This window comes from Asparagus officinalis, chromosome 1, assembly GCF_001876935.1.
Source record: "Asparagus officinalis chromosome 1, Aspof.V1, whole genome shotgun sequence".
Classification (NCBI taxonomy): Eukaryota; Viridiplantae; Streptophyta; class Magnoliopsida; order Asparagales; family Asparagaceae; genus Asparagus; species Asparagus officinalis.
Window position 1 is genome coordinate 98,784,676 of NC_033794.1, and position 6,392 is coordinate 98,791,067.

Sequence of the window (6,392 nt, forward strand, 5' to 3'; positions counted from 1 at the left end):
GGCTTCCAATTCTTTCATCTTGGCCGACTGAGGATTCTGCTCATTCTCGGCTTCTTTCTCTTCTTCAGAGGAAGATTCTACATGATGAGTTTCTTGATCAGCAGTCTCATTCACTTTTTGTTTCCCCTTTGACGTGGACGATCATCCTTTCTGTGAGGATTCATGTCGGAGTGATGAGTCAGCTTTTTATGACTGGGCCCTATCCGCAACGATCTGAGCCATTAAATCCCGAAGTTCATTAGTAGTTTCTTACTGGGCCTTGAGCATGGCCTACTGCTCATCCAGTCTCTTTGTTGTTGGATATCATGTCTCCATGATATAATTTTAATAATAACAATTTGTTCATAACATCAATCACTATGTGTATTATTATGCACTAGCATTTCAGTATAGATTTTAACATGAACAAGTGCAGGATGAGTTCAAGGCCTTATGAAGTAAAGAAGATGAAAAGCTTATGTATCAATGTAATTTTTACATTCTCTTTACTTAGAAATTTTGTACAAGCCTTGATCACTCACACATATACACACATAGAGATTAGAACACATTAAGGCAGACTTAATGTGTTGGTTAACAATAGAAATCCCCTATGTTAACCATTAGAGTATTTAGTTAATCATTAAGTCTAAAATATTTCATACATAACATTTTTACTTCTTAATAGTCGACTAATTAGACTAGTAGTCAACTACTGAAGTTTAAGATCAAAATATAAGTTTCTGTAAAATTACAGAGTAGTTGACTACTAAGGATTATAGTTGACTACTCAGCTTTGAATTTTGATTTACAGAACTTCTGTTTTACAGAGTAGTCGACTACAACTAACTATAGTCGACTACTGAGCATTGAAATTTATATTACAGAACATCTGTTTTACAGAGTAGTCGACTACTAAGGATTATAGTCGACTACTCAGCTTCAATTTTTGAATTCCATATTATCTGTTCTACAGAGTAGTCGACTAATGATCATTGTAGTCGACTACTAAGACAGTTTTTCTAAACGTTTCAGGTTTGAATTTGAAATAATTTTTAGTCGTTTATATCCGTTTAATGAGTTCAAAAATATATCTTTTCAAGAGATATAAATAGGTTAGAAGTTCAGAATTTTGGATCACGAAAATATACATATAAGATTGAATTTGTATGAAACTCAAGTGATAGAAAATCTGATTTTTACTTGAGTATTGAGAAAAATAAAATTCTGTAACAACAATTGTTCATCTTCATTTATACAAGATTTTGAAAAAGAATTCAGAGAACAAAAGAGTCTATAAGCCACTGTTGCACATCACAAACTTACCAAGGCTTATAGGAGATTTGTACATTGATTCAAGGAAAGGATTCTCTCTAGTGTGAGAGGTGTAATCTATTGGTGAAAAGATTGGTTGTAATTTGTATGGTTTTGCAAATTGGTCAGGTTTGTGTTTTGATTTTCTAAGTTTATTCAAAATTATAGTGTAAACTCTCAAGCGTGATTTGCTTGGGGGCTGGATGTACACTAGGAAGGTGGAACCAGTATAAATCCTTATGTTTGTATTGTTGATTTTCTGTGATTATCATTTCTTCTTTGCAATTTATTATCTACTTTGCATAAAATTTTATAAAACACTATTCACCCCCCTTTAGTGTTTTTAGTGTGATTAGATCGGATCCTACATTTGTGACATCATCAGGATTCCCTGCCATGTAGGCGAAGCTTTCATGTCCCACTAAAGAACTTGATGACTGAGACTCCACGATGGCTGAATGTTCATCATCTGAATTGGTTCCTCTAGCTAATCTCCGATAGTTGACAGGGGGAATGGCTCATGTTCGCGTCCGAGTGCATTGGCAGATTCCTTCAAACCCGTTCGTGATTTCTCTGTCGTTTGGAGAATAATCCATCTCCGATTCATCAGAACTAGGGACTGGCGACTTTCCTCTACCAATCACATTGATAGTGACTTCAGGATACTCAGCCTCTGAAGATTTCTTCTTGTAATGATATCGTCTCTTGTTTGGTCGAGCAACGTTCGTCAATCGATTGAACACTTACCGTCTAGGCACAAAAGCACAACATTGGCATTCTGAGAGGACCACAGAAATAAGTCGCTCACATTGACATGAATGAGTGGCTTGTTGTATCATTCTTTCTCTCGATAAAAGTTCCCTTAAATCAGAGACTTAGGAAGAATCTCTCACTAAACGTGAGGTTGGAGCTGGAACCCCCTGTCCATCAGTAGACGGGACTGGTTCTTGGTGAATATGAATCTTAAACCAATTAATCCTTTTGTACGTGACGTATCACATCGCGTTTAGCATTTGGAACACAAGAACTATGTTTGAGAATGAGAATGTAAGGGTCGCGTTTTGTTTGAGCAACACAGGCTTGGGGTCCATGTTTTGTTGGTGAAACACTCCCTTGACGGTTGCATTCTGATTGGCTAATGCATCCCTAAGAACTGTGTTCTGATTGAATAATGCACTCCTGAGAGCTATATTTTGATTGGGTAACGCGCTCCTGAGAGTCACGTTTTGGTGAATCAACACTTTTTTGAGGTCCGCGTTTTGATTGAACAATGCGCCACTGAGGGCTGCGTTTAACTTGGCTTTCATGGAGCACATGATTAGGCTCATGAACGTGAGGCCCACATTTTGTAGGAGAAACGTCGAGCTCAGGGTCGTGTTTTGGCTCACAAACGTGAAGCTCGCATTGATTGGATAACGCGCTCCTGAGAGTCACGTTTTGGTGAATCAACGTTTTTCTAAGGTCCTCATTTTGATTGAACAATACGCCACTGAGGGCTGCGTTCAACTTGGCTTTCATGGAGCACATGCTTAGGCTCATGAACATGAGGCCCATGTTTTTTAAGAGAAACATCGAGCTCAGGGTGGTGTTTTAGCTCATAAACTTGAAGCTCGCGTTGATTGAAAGATCGACTTTTTCGGAGTTGTGCTCGTCATATGGATCTTTTCCTTCATCGAGCGACGTTCTTCTTAGCCTGTCTTAAGGCTTTTGAAGCAGCATCACCATCTGTACTGATCAGGTTTGCCGCCGTAATGGGCCTTTTCTGACCTGATACCCATTGTTTTGGTGGCACGGGTATAGAATCTTCAACTCGACTAACGAGTTTGGCTAAAGCTGAGCCTACTCCTCCAGAGGACAAGCTGTCTGAGCAATCTATGCTAAAGGAAAGGCCTTCCTTTGGTGATTCTACTGCAATTAGAGCTTTAGTTGTTAGACCCTAAGGTCGCTATGAAAGAACCATAGAGGGGGGGGGGGGTGAATAGGGGTTATTTATGCTAATCTAATCCGATTTAATACCAATTAAAACTTACTAACAAATATCCTAGCAAATATGATATGTAATAAGATATATATGCAACTTACTAACAAATATCCTAGCAAATATGATATGTAATAAGATATATATGCAAGGATAAGTAAACTAACAAGGGCAAGTAGTATAGTGGAAGAAATAAACAAGATGTAATATGCGATATAAGATGAACACAAATTAAGTGTGCTAATGCAATCACAAACAAACGATATGTTCACGAGATTCGGTCCCCACGACCTACGTCTCCGCTCCTCACCTCGAGGAGATATCCACTATCACGACACACCCGGTTTGGAAGCCGGAAATTCTCTACACACTCGGTTATCAAGTCAACCGACAACTCTCATAAAATCTCACAATGTATATACACAAGCTACAACCTCAAGTGTTGGTCCTCACGTATCGACTCCCTCAAGTGGTCGGAAGTATCACCTCTCACTAGGCCACCGACGCCACTCCTCTCGGATCGACTCCGTCCTCACCACACACTCCTCTTGGTGTACAAGTGTATTACAAGTGATCTCACGATAAGCACACAAATATAAATTTGCTCTCTACAATAGATGAGAACACAATGTAGGCTCACACTCAATGTCACACAAACCTCACAACCCAGATTATACAATGTATGCAAATACAATAAGCTCAATGGTTGTGTGTGTAAACAAAGAGTAAACAAAATCAACTAAACTCAATATAAACACTAGCTTAATAAAATGATAATTAAACAATATAAATGTAAAGCTAGATTGAGTTTAGGGAAACTTCTCTATAGATAACAAGAGAGAGGGAGAAGAGTGAATGCTCAAACACCAAGGATGATCTCCACTTGCTCTTGTGAAATTCTCTTCACAAACAAAACTCTTAAACGCTTAAAAGCTTTTTAAACAAACACTAAAAAAACTTAAACCCTTGTTAAAACTTTGTTAAAATATTCTCTTGGTTGGATGAAAAGCTGAAGGCAATGGGGTATTTATACCCACTCAAAACTTTAGCAAAAACCCTAAGGAAAAGACCAAAAAAAGCTGAAGGCAATGGGGTATTTATACCCACTCAAAACTTTAGCAAAAACCCTAAGGAAAAGACCAAAAACCCATAAACAAACAAATCAGAAAACTACTCAAAACTTTAGCAAAAACCCTAAGGAAAAGACCAAAAACCCATAAACAAACAAATCAGAAAACTAGCCATTACTGTGCAACGGCTTTCTGATAAGTCGACTTATGAGTCAACTAATGAGTCGTCTTATATGAGTCGACTCAGTAGAAGAAAAATCACAACTGTGCTATACTTCGTGAGTCGACTTATGAGTCGACTCATGAGTCGACTGAACATGCACAGACCTGAAGTGCACAGAAAAACTCAACTTTGAAGCGCCTTTAAAAATAGCAAATAAATTCCAAAAATTATGAAACTTTGGAAAATATTTATAAACATGTAAATGAACATGCTACAAAAAGAATTTTTAGAATTGCACTTCATATTTATAAAATATTATTATTTTGCAAAATAGTCCAAAAACATAAAAACTAAACATACATGTTTTGATATTTTGACGAAACTATGTTTTGAAACAATACAAAATCATTATATAGACTTAATAGAAGACGTATATCATTATTGTTAAGTCCATATACTAAGAAATCAATATTATCACCAAATTGCATATTCTATGCAATATATATTTAAACATAATATATTATGAAACATATGAGGATATATATTAATGTATATTTGTTTCATATCTATATAGTTAAACCAAAACATAATAATAAATATGAAATATGTAATCTCATATTTATAAACATGAAAACTCAAAACTATGTATGTATATATATAACTATATATATACATAGAAACCAAACATATATGTATATATGAAACTATATATACATGTAACCCAATATAATGTGTGTGTATATATGATTGAGCTTAAAGTACCAACACACATAATATAAACTTAAACTAATGTTACCCAAGTTTGATCTTGATCTTCATTGTAGCTCAACTTGGTAAACTTGGATGAAGCTTGTAATTGGATCTTTAACTTGATAGCAAGGCTTCACTCTACTATTCCGCCAATCTCCATTTGATATGATCGTTATGGCGCAATCCATCCATCCTCCAACATGTTGTTTGTCTATAATAAATAAATAACACAAATACTAGATAAACAACATTAGAAGTAAATTATTTGTTAATCATCATCAAAACAAGAAGGCCAACATTAGTCTCCTTAATGACTTTGCAGACCTTGCGCATAGCCTTGGGGCTAAGAGATCCGGAGGAGAGTGCCTCCTCGTACTTGTCTTGATTAAACTCCACAACAAGAGTTTCGACCATAGTTCCAGCGAGGTTGACGTCGGATTGCACCATCACTTCTTCATCAGTGAAGCTATTCCCCAGCGGAGTCTCCATCTTTTGTTTGTGAGAAAATTAAAGAAAAATGAGAATAAAATTCGTATTAATCTCCCTAACTAATTTAGAAAAAAATGAATACAATCTCTCACTGTAATCTCTCTCTAACTGACTTAGAAAAAAGATATTATAACTCTTCTCTATCGGTATCCCGATTTATAAAAGAAGGAAGGAATTGACGGGATACGATACAACATGTAAGAAAGAAAAGTTTAAAGGAATATTTGATAATCAAACAAATTGTATATGTACAGCTGATTAGATTATATTCATTCATATATGGAAAGAAAATCCTGCAAACTATTTGTTTGTTGTTAAATGAAACACAAAATTGTCAGACAAACAGTGAAATTTGTTAATTATTTTGTTGGTTTCCACCCTTACACAACATTGGTTCCTTCTGCTGCTGGATGATTTAGCGGAGTCTTTCGATAACAAAAAGCTCATCATTCCCATCTTTGCATCAGGCGATGGAAATGTGCCGGATTGCAAAATTGTAATGATGACGATGTCGAAGGCGATTTGCGATCAGATGTTTGTAAGGCACGTAGGATTTTTCAGTGACGGCCGTGAAGAAGAAGATGAAACTAACTTGAGTGTTTGGAGAGGGACGAGGCGTGGGAGCTGTTTCTTACGAACGTCGGCGAGG